An 11,553-nucleotide genomic window follows, 5' to 3' on the forward strand; every position below is an offset into this window, starting at 1 on the left:
ATTGTCAGTTAAAAAAAAATAGTTTCCAAAATCACGCAAAAATAAAGATTTACTTATATATATATGATATACATATCTAGAATATTAAAGTTACTTACAGTAATGCCTCATGGTAGGGGTATTTCAGGATGTCTGAATCACCAGCACCAATTTTTAGTCTAGATAAGAAAATAAATAAATTGAGTATCAAAATATAATAATAAAATATCATCGCTCTTGGCTAAATTTAACAAATTCTCAATTGAGCTTTTGTATTAAATTTCCAGTGGCAAATTAAGTTGAGGCTTACCTAGATAGCTTTTTGTACAAAGCTGTACCATTAAACTGTACAATTACTTACCCATGCTATTAAATGTTACGATGGAAATTAAATCATATTATTGCTCGTGTTATTTTGCTTTTGTTGACACAAAAAAATGTAATTTCTGACAGACTTATTGAATTTCTTTATTCAATGTTGACATATTTTATCTTCTTTTTGTGATGGACAGTTACACATCCATAGAACACAATTGTTACTGTACATCACTTAATATCGTGATATTCTACTTCTTATCAAGTAATGACATAAAAATATTTAAAAACTAATTAGAACTTATAGACAATTTATGAAATACTGTTTTTTTATATTTTTATTGTTATTTACTAGATCTTTTTAACCAGTTAATACTAAAAATTAAACTATCAACATTCATAATAATACATTTATTAAAACATCTATAATCTTATACAATAGAATTTATGAATCAAATATCTTTTATAATCATTATACAATATCTATAAGGCAATATATTATACTTGTTTATATGCATTATGGCCAATAATTGAAGCTTTGCCTTCAGGAATGATACTTGGAGATCTTACACAGCCATATTTATCGAAATTTTTGGGAATGTTAAACACGTTTTCAATAGTGGCATATTCAATTCTAATAACCATTATTATTAAAACATCAGTAGATTTGGCCAAAAATAGCTCATTTTTTATGTCCTTTATTAAAAAATACTTAATCATGTTACACTACTTTAAGCACTAATGCCTCCTGTCTTTGTGAATAAGGTTCTTTTTTTAAATTAATTTATAACTTGACCATGGTCCGTCCATCAGAATAACAGAGTACACAAGAGTTATGTTTAAGAATCGGGTTACCATCTTTTTCAAAGCAATATTTTGGAGTAAGTATGATATTATATAAAAGGCCGAATTTTTATGGACGATGCTTTTTCTCTGGTTTGTGTGCGAATGTGATTTGGCGCCGCGGTCCATTCATGTGAAAGTGTAGATAGTGCTCTAGTTCTCTTTTTTCGACGTTGATTCCTGATAGGTCGGGGGTTGATCCTGTAAAAAAAAATTGTTCTTAAAAATAATGTTGCATCATAAGCAAAAGCAAAAAGTATCAATATTAAAGGATTCTATAAATTATTTAGTAAGAATAATTGGCTATATGACATTATATTTAAGTTTTAAAACAATAATAAAACCTACCCTAAGGTACAATAACATAATACATCGATTTTAAGACAATTTAGAAAATACTAAGCCGCATTGTATATATAAGAGTGTCAAGAATAAAAAAAGTGAAAAACAAACTTTTTTTCTAAATCACTATAGATACATTTTAAATAGGATAACATTTTTAAGCTATTGCATAGCTTCTATCGCGGGCCTTGAGCGTGGAGACCGAATCCAGACACGATGACGTAACGTGACGTCTCACATCGGGTGCAGCCGGTACGCGTTAGAGTGAGACCGACTATATAGGCGTGTTAGGCTGAGTCCGGTAGAGTGGTAGATTACGGAATTAATATCAAAGAAAAAAAAATACTGCATGAATAAAAAATTAATAAATAATTATAATTGCATAAGTTGATAAAAAATGCTATGCAATAGCTTTACCGCGGCAGTGTCCGAGTGCCACACATTTTTTTTTTAATTTTTGTCTCTTCCTTTGTAAGTTAACGCATGGCAAAGGTCCACGCCTTTCCCGGTTTTTTATCCTAATCTGATTTTTATTTTTATTTGCCGCGCGGGCGGCTTTATATATATTTTTTTTATTGTTAGTAGGCCTACCATCCCCGGCGACTAACGCCCCGGGGCCGAGGAAGCTAAGCTAAAATACAGCTTGAAGTTTTTATTGAAGTAAAAAGAAATATATACATTGGTTGTGGATTAGGTGGTTGAGGGTTGGTTTTGCTATTTGATACAATTCTTTTCCCTCAACCACCTGAACAGAGTCCGCGTCTTAAAACTAGTAATTATGTATATAAAGTGAAAGTAAATTTTTTACAAATTATTTGTGCTTAAACAGTAGAATGTTTTACTACGAAGTAGTAGATGTAAAAGTGGTTCTATAATAATTCAAATAATAAATTGTGTTTATAATTATGCAGGTATTAAGAATTGAGCGCGGGTAAGTTGTTGAGGGTCGGTTCAGCTATTAGATACAATAACCTTCCCTCAGCCGCCCAATTTAAGTCCGCTTCTTAATACCAACACTTGTATTGAACAGAGAAAAAAGTTTAACCTATACATCATCGTTAGGTAATATAAAACAGTTGATATAAAACTAAATTTAACCCTAGAAAGATAATCATATTTTGTAATACGGAAAAGATAATCATGCGTAAAATTTACGCAAGAATTTGAATTAGTTGTAGGTCTAGGTTTAATAGTTTATTTTAATGAATTGTATGTTATTATATATACACATATATTAGAATAATTAATACTGCAGATAATTTTTTAAACTCCTTTTATTTTTACTTAAAAAAAAAGAAAACTTTAAACGTGGTCCGCTACTTCACTGTCGGTGTCCTCACACGGAAGCTCGTCATCACTTTGCATAAGAGCGGCCAGGATTTCGTGTTCGTTGAAATTGATACTCCCCATTGTGATATATATTTGCCTCAATATCTTTAGAAATGAAATTATAATATTAGTTATGATATAAAGTATTAAAACAGTACTAAAACTGTCATATAAGCCAAAATCATAAAAGTCACGATAAAGATAATCATGCGTAATTTTGACTCACGCGGTCGTTATATTTCAAAATCGGTGGCACTTACCTTATTAACACTTACGTCACGCGGCAGCTCCCAACGACGAATGAGATGTCCTAAACGCACAGCTATGGATTCGCGCTAATTAGAAAGATACAGCAATTATTCGAAAACGCATGCGTAAATTTTACGCAGACTATCTTTCCAGGGTTAAACAGAGATAGGCTTTAGTGATTGTGCTTATAAATAACTATGCGGGTGTTTAAAGTTGGACATGGGTAGGTTGTTGAGGGTCGGTTCTGCTATTAGATACAATAACCGACCCTCAGCCGCCCGGTTTAAGCCCGCTTCTTAACACCAACATTTAATATTACACAGAGAAAAGCTTTACATTATTAAACATAGGAAAGTTTTACGTTTACATATACAGTTGATATAAAGCTGAATTTAAACAAGGATGAGCTATAATTAATTGTGCTTATAATTATGCAAGCGTTTAGAGTTGGACACGGGTAGGTTCTTGAGGGTCGGCTCTGCTATTAGATACAATAACCGACCCTCAGCCGCCCGCTTTTTAACACCAACATTTAATATTACACAGAGAAAATTTTTACAATATTAAACATAGGAAAGTTTTACATTTACATATACAGTTGATATAAGGTTAAACTTTAAACAGGGATCATCTATAGTGAATTGTGTTTGTATATATTAAACCTAGTAATAGAATAATCCGTAACTAGTTACACAAACGAGATTAAAAATGTTATCTTACAGTGAAGTAAGTAAGTAAAATTATAGTAAAATAAAAATACAAAGTAAAAAAAAAAAAAAAAGGAATAAATTTGAGATTAAAGTCTAACATAGGTTAGTAGTATTTAGTAATTGAATCGAAGTTAAATATTAAATAGTGGGTATTATAATTGTAAAAAGTGTAAAAGGTAATAGATGAATAGAGGTAACTTTATACATTTTTGTACGGGTGAGGGTGGATTACTTGCAGATTAATTATTAAGTGTGAGTGTAAAATATAAAATATCTTTGGAAGCTTTGCCCCAGTGCAAGTGCTGCGCGTTGAGGTCGCTGTTAATGTGAGTGTTTGATTCAGTGTGTAATTGTGTTGTTTAATGTGAAATTAGTGTTTTGTGTATGTTTTAAATGTAGTTAATTTTTGCCTCAACGCGGGCACGCATGGCTGTGACTTTGGGGCACTTGTTTGAGTCGGCGCGGTGTAGGGTGCCAGTGTTGGTGTTGAATTGTTTGTTGTGTTCGGCGCAGTTGGTGCAGTTGTGTACTTCGGCCTTGCACTCCGCAGTAGGGTGGTGGGCGGAGCACTTGGCGGATGTTGGCGTGGTCGTAGGGCAGCGGCTCTTTGTGTGTCCGAAATTTAGGCAGTTTTGACACTGCCTAAATGGTGAGAAGTTGTCGCTGTGGACGCGTTGCATGCCTATGTTTATTCTGCCTAGGTCGGCGAACGCCTTCCAGGCAGAGGGTGTTGTGTTTAGTACCACGTTGTACAGTGTAGTGTTTTATTTTGTTAGCAATACATTTTATAGTGAATGTGTGCTTAGTTTTATAGTGAATGTGTGTTTTGGTCTTTTATTGTTTTAATAAGTTCAAATTCGAGTATTGTTTTATTTATGCCTTTTAGTATTATCATGGGGTCTATGCGCTTTTCCTCTTGAGTGTTTATTTTTGTGTTTTTTGTAGTCGTGTAAGTGTGTGTAGTTTATGCTCTTCTTTTTCGAAAACGAGTTTCATCTTGTGTTTAGTCACCCCGCTAACCTCTAGAGGGGCGTATCCGCCCTCTCTGAAATTGACTGATCTACAAATTTGTGTAAGTATCTGTTCTGCTGTGTCGAGACCCTCTCCGGACACTACGATGGAAAGGCCTGCAGGGGGTTTGGGGGCGGCGGCGGCCGTAGCATAGGATTGATAAATCTTTTGCGAGTCCGACGCCGCTGGCTGTAATTCCGTCGGTACGGGTTTATTAGATGCCTTAAGGACCCTGGTGTGTTCCTGCAAGGCCTTATTAGATTCATCGAGTAGCCGAGAGTGGGCCTCGAGTTTTTGTAGTAGTTGTGTGGAGTGTATATGTGTATCGGTTGACGGTGTAGTCGTTGGAGGTGTAATCGTGGCTTTGGTAGCCTGTGGTGTGTGCTGTGCGGGGGCGGGAGGGTTGGGGCAGGTGGTAGTTGAGAGGTCAATGAGGCCGACGACTCCGAAGAGGCCTTCGATTGCCTCTGTGATTGCGGTTTTTAGTTCCCCTTTTAAGTTGCGGGAGGCAGCGAGAGCTTGTAAGCCTGTCTGCCTATATTCTTTGGCCATCTCCATGTGAGCCGACTCAGTTGGGCGTTTTTCGCGAGTGAAGGCCGGGCTCAAGATCTCTACTAAGGTCCGTCTAGCTGGTGTTGAGGACGTAGAGGTAGTGGAGGCTTTGCTAGTTGGTGGAATCACTTTGGGTGTGGTTCGGGATAACATTTTGCTGGTATAAGGTGGGGGGGGGGCTGGAATGCAGTTGTCTATATACTGGTGTGTTCGCCTATTAAAGACGAGTTTAATGATACCCAACTCGAGGGGGTAGGGATGGGAGGTTAGATTTGGCGCTAGAGGGGGAAAAAAGGAGGGCGCGAGAGAGCCTATAGTTTCCCTCATAAACCCCCCTATTTTCTATAAAATACGATTTTTTCCCCCTCTAGCGCCAAATCTCTGGTTTTTGGGTGTTAACCAACCCCAAACATTACAGCACCAACTCAAAGTTATTACAAGGACAAAGTACAAAAAATAAGCTATCGACTGACACCAGGATCGGTAACATTCGCCCAACAACTTAGGAGCCACGACCAGAAATAGCCTGGAACCCAGGGTTTCCAGGGGATCCACACCTCTCAAAAATCGGAAACCACTATCATCTTACAGCCCGCTCAAGATTCCATCGGATCAATTACAAATCGCACAGCACACATATTTACCTGCCAAACTGGACACCAAGTCACCAGGCGACCTGCTGGAACAGCTCAAACTCCATCTCCACTGGCAAGACATTGACGAGGGCTAACAGAAAACACCAAACATCCGCACCCTCCGAAGAATATCAAGCGAGCGATCCTTCATAGAAAAATCAGGTAGGGTGGATTACCAGCCCCAATTTCATAAAATTTTTCAACTTTTAATTTTTTGTCTGAAACCCACCGAGCTTGGGCTTATCTAAACCAACTCGGCGAGGCGAATTCGATAGAGCCCATAGTTTCCCTCATAAACCCCCCCATTTTCTATAAAATACGATTTTTTTCCCCCTCTAGCGCCAAATCTCTGGTTTTTGGGTGTTAACCACCCCCAAACATTACAGCACCAACTCAAAGTTATTACAAGGACAAAGTACAAAAAATAAGCTATCGACTGACACCAGGATCGGTAACATTCGCCCAACAACTTAGGAGCCACAACCAGAAATAGCCTGGAACCCAGGGTTTCCAGGGGATCCACACCTCTCAAAAATCGGAAACCACTATTATCTTACAGCCCGCTCAAGATTCCATCGGATCAATTATAAATCGCACAGCACACATATTCACCTGCCCAACTGGACACCAAGTCACCAGGCGACCTGCTGGAACAGCTGAAACTCCATCTCCACTGGCAAGACGTCGACGAGGGCTAACAGAAAACACCAAACATCCGCACCCTCCGAAGAATATCAAGCGAGCGATCCTTCATAGAAAAATCAGGTAGGGTGGATTACCAGCCCCAATTTCATAAAATTTTTCAACTTTAAATTTTTTGTCTGAAACCCACCGAGCTTGGGCTTATCTAAACCAACTCGGCGAGGTGAATTCGATAGAGCCCATAGTTTCCCTCATAAACCCCCCCCCCATTTTCTATAAAATTCGATTTTTTTCCCCCTCTAGCGCCAAATCTAAAACAATACCCAAATTTGAACTTATTAAAACAATAAAAGACCAAAAAACATCACACTAACTAAGCACACATTCACTATAAAATTTATTGCTTACAACAGAAACACTACACTGTACAACGAACACCTCGTCATGTTTTTTTTTTTTTTTCGTTGTAAGATTGGTGTCGAGAAAATCTATCATACTGTTATGATACCAATTAACATATAAATTAATCAAAAGGAATTTCGTTCCATCCGGGTGTCTCTTGACACCTCTAAAGTTTTACTATTATTGTTATTTTTGTGCCTTAGAAACTTTTATCTAATAAAATGCTAATTACCATTTGTCAATCTAATATGCAAATAGTTGATCAGCTTCCTTCCTCCAAATTCTGTCAACTTTTTTGGTCTCAGGCAAGGAGCTTTCCTTCACCTTTTGAGCTAATATTAAATGCGCACACATTGAATACAATTCCATTTGTGCACGGGAATATATAAGCTAAAACTGCTATTTTGACTTACTTTGTGAGATGTATGTATACATTTATTGATATGATATTTTGATTAAATCTTTGTATAGTTGGGCTATATTATGTATGTATGACACGTATACTAAGATATTTGTCCTCACTACAGTACCTATTGTTAGAAATTTCAGTATGTTTTATATTTACTGTCATTCTTAATTAGTCACATTCAATCACTACAAATAATTCTTCTTTGATGTTCTGTCAATTATGGTAAAAAAACTTTGATGATTATACTAATGGGATAGTAATAATCATCAACTCTATATCTAGAGAAGCATTAATCTAGCAAAAAAATCATATGATTTAAAAAAAATACCATTTCTTGGCAATTGTTCCATCTATTGCACCCATTTTCTAGCATCTTTTCCATCTATTATTAGAAATAAATATTTGGAAATGTAAGGTTGAGCTTAGTCACCTATTTTGTTTATGTTAATATGTATAAAATGTAATAATAAATGAAATGTAAGTAATTGTATTTAAAAGTTATAAAACTGATTTAATTATAAAGTGACTAATTTAATATTTTTCCATCCACTTACCACCCGTAACTTCACACATTGCATCAATCGGAGAAGAGTCTGATGGCACAAGGCCTGTGTCCCGCTCTACAGCTAGGGTTCCTGCTAGCCTCAATACTAGGGAGAAAAGTAAAGAAAAATATTAGCATCAAAGTGATAATACACGTCTTGTTAATGATAATACACGTCTAGGGTTGGGGTTGATATCCATGCGTTGGAATTTGATGATACTGATTATGCAGGAGTCTCGGGGACCCTTGATTGGAACACCTCCAAGTGATTTTAGCTTTAGGATAAGCGTCAAAGTATTTTAAAAAAATTTTTTTAACTTTTGTCAATTGTATTGAAATTATAAACAATCCGCCATTATCTAACTACTTTTCTATTGGTTATAAGAGATGTGACATTCTCGATTTCTATTGGTTATGAGTGATGTGTCATTGTCGTTTTCTATTGGTTATAAGTGATGTGACATTTTCGGTAAATTAATTGGATCGATTATTTTCTCATTTGTTATTTTTAAAGTTGAACCTAATCGAATCGATTATTTCCTCATTTGTTAATTTTATAGTTGAACCTAATTTAAGCATTACTTGTCAAATGTACATACATTACATTAACTTCATGTTTTAATTAATGTATGGTTCCGAAAATTATTAAATTATTCAAATAGTACCCAAAACCGAATCAGAGCACCCCACTATCCACGTGGTCTTGTCTGTCTTACCCCTAGAGTGTATATAAATAATCGGAGGCGCGGAGGAAGAGCAGCCCCCACCCGCTGTAACAAAGCACAGGCATTATGAAAGCTGTAGCGGCTGAGGCTGGTCGCCAGAGGCGACCAAAAAGCCGAGGTTGTGGAGGCTTGAATAAAATGCCTGTGCTTTGGTACGCAAGGGTGGAGGGGCTGCATTTCCCGTAGCGCCGGAGCTGTCCACAAAAGCAAATATTATTTAGATTGGTTAGGTTAGAGTTAGTATATGAATATTTGGTCGCCGAAGGCGACCAGGACGCCGAGAAGTCGAGGCTTGAATAAACAATTACTATTTAGATCGGAGCTGTCCACAAAAACAAATATTATTTAGATTGGTTAGGTTAGAGTTAGTATATGAATATTTGGTCGCCGAAGGCGACCAGGACGCTGAGAAGCCGAGGCTTGAATAAACAATTACTATTTAGATCGGAGCTGTCCACAAAAATAAATATTATTTAGATTGGTTAGGTTATATAAATATTAATATACTAACCGTATATTAATATTTTTTTTAAATAACTGTTAAATTATTCAAATAGTACCCAAAACCGAATCAGAGCACCCCACTATCCACGTGGTCTTGTCTGTCTTACCCCTAGAGTGTATATAAATAATCGGAGGCGCGGAGGAAGAGCAGCCCCCACCCGCTGTAACAAAGCACAGGCATTATGAAAGCTGTAGCGGCTGAGGCTGGTCGCCAGAGGCGACCAAAAAGCCGAGGTTGCGGAGGCTTGAATAAAATGCCTGTGCTTTGGTACGCAAGGGTGGAGGGGCTGCATTTCCCGTAGCGCCGGAGCTGTCCACAAAAACAAATATTATTTAGATTGGTTAGGTTAGAGTTAGTATATGAATATTTGGTCGCCGAAGGCGACCAGGACGCCGAGAAGTCGAGGCTTGAATAAACAATTACTATTTAGATCGGAGCTGTCCACAAAAACAAATATTATTTAGATTGGTTAGGTTAGAGTTAGTATATGAATATTTGGTCGCCGAAGGCGACCAGGACGCTGAGAAGCCGAGGCTTGAATAAACAATTACTATTTAGATCGGAGCTGTCCACAAAAATAAATATTATTTAGATTGGTTAGGTTATATAAATATTAATATACTAACCGTATATTAATATTTTTTTTAAATAACTGTTCAACTGAAACTCAAAATCGAAAACAAAATCGGATTTAAAATCGGATTAAAATCGAATACTAAAATAATCGATTTTTTCACTTTCACAGAATAGATTATTTTTCACATCTCTATTCTCTACTATTCATTGTTTAAAGTATAAACGCAATCGGCCATTTCGAATTTGGATTTTGCCAGAACAGTGTGTGTTCACAGTGATCAAGTGCAAATTATAAGTTAAAAAGCCGTTACTTTTTAGGTTTTTTATTTTTGCGTGAATGTGCGTTATTTTATTAGCATTTTTTTAAAACTTGGCTTTATATACTGTCTGTAATATATGTCTAGTACAGACACTGATTTCTTGCGATCATTTTCAGATTAAGTACTGTAAAAAAAAAAAAAAAAATTTTTTTTTTTTTTTGGTTTCCTAAGCCCAAAATTTGTGGGGGGTGATTACTACACCCCCCCCCCCCCCTCCCCCTCCCCCCGCACCCCAAATTTAGGTACTTCTCTCTCACATCTTTACCAGACAGCATAATATAACAAGAATGATTTTACACCATTCTAATGATGTCTAAAATATTATGTATTGAATAAATTTTATTAAAAACTTTTAGTTTTAATGATACAAACCTCATAGGTAAACACAAGGCAAGTCATACTAACTCAATTTTGTATTATAATAAACAGGTGATTTAGATGCAGAATGAGACAATGAATAACGAGAGTCATCATACAAAGTACTATATAGTATAACTAAGATATGATCAAGTAAAACTGAAAAATAGTATTTTGCCAACTACTAATTACCCATAATTAGTCTTTAATTGCAAAGCAAGGGTTGAAGCTAAAACAATGTTAACCCTTATAAAAATATAATAGTTTCATTATGCAAACTTAAGTTTAATTTACCTTACAAAATAATACATAATGTGTAACAGCATGTATTAAAAAAATATGTAAAGGAAGCTAATAAGCTATGAGTAAGAAGTAATGGACTCACCAAAGTACTGTGAGGACTCCACGAGGAGGATTTCCACGAGTAAAAGAGACAGGAATTCGAGTACTCACTTTACACTTACTAAAACGCCATTAAAATTAGTGTTTAATATACTTAAAACACTAATTTTCTAAATAAAACAACTTAAATATGTAAACGACCACCATAATAGAAAATTAATTTGACACTAGTTTTATTTTTTCGTAGTGACATTTGCTATAGACGTACAACGTCAATGCATTTTTAATCACAGAGTATAAGTTTAAGATGTTCTCAACAGACTACAATGCGTATTTCTCACAGACGCAATACTAATTATACTAACGTGATATCCGGAAAAGAAACTTACAGCTAAGTGTGACTATATTAGGATGTAATAATATGTTTTTGTATAATATATTTTGTTTTTAACCAGCTTATCCCTTTATTTCCTTCTGATGTGTTTGCTTTTGTTTTCTCACGTGTAGTTTCCCAACCTTTCACTTGAATTTGGCATAAAGTTAAAATTAGTGCTATAATATTAAAAAAAAAAATAGTTTAAAAAAACTAGAACACACGCTTTATATAGAAAACTAAACTAAAAAATACAAAATAAATTTTAATAAATATTAATTAAGAATAATGTAAAAATAAATTAATAAATCTAAGTTATTAATAGTTTGAATAAGAAAAAAAATGTTTTATTGTAAAAAAAGCGGGGGTGGTTTTCAAGATATTATCGAAATG

At 35.5% G+C, this 11,553-nt stretch overlaps 1 long non-coding RNA gene across 1 annotated transcript; it reads right to left on the minus strand.

Annotated features, from left to right (window-relative positions):
• Positions 1-837: 837 nt before the first annotated feature.
• LOC125062973 lies at positions 838-11,024 on the minus strand. Its single transcript, XR_007119440.1, has 3 exons — positions 10,831-11,024; positions 7,973-8,068; positions 838-1,338 (listed from the first exon to the last, which is right to left on the minus strand). It is a non-coding gene; the product is annotated as an uncharacterized LOC125062973 (long non-coding RNA).
• Positions 11,025-11,553: the final 529 nt, after the last annotated feature.

The sequence above is a fragment of the Pieris napi genome, assembly GCF_905475465.1.
Source record: "Pieris napi chromosome W unlocalized genomic scaffold, ilPieNapi1.2 SUPER_W_unloc_4, whole genome shotgun sequence".
Classification (NCBI taxonomy): domain Eukaryota; kingdom Metazoa; phylum Arthropoda; class Insecta; order Lepidoptera; family Pieridae; genus Pieris; species Pieris napi.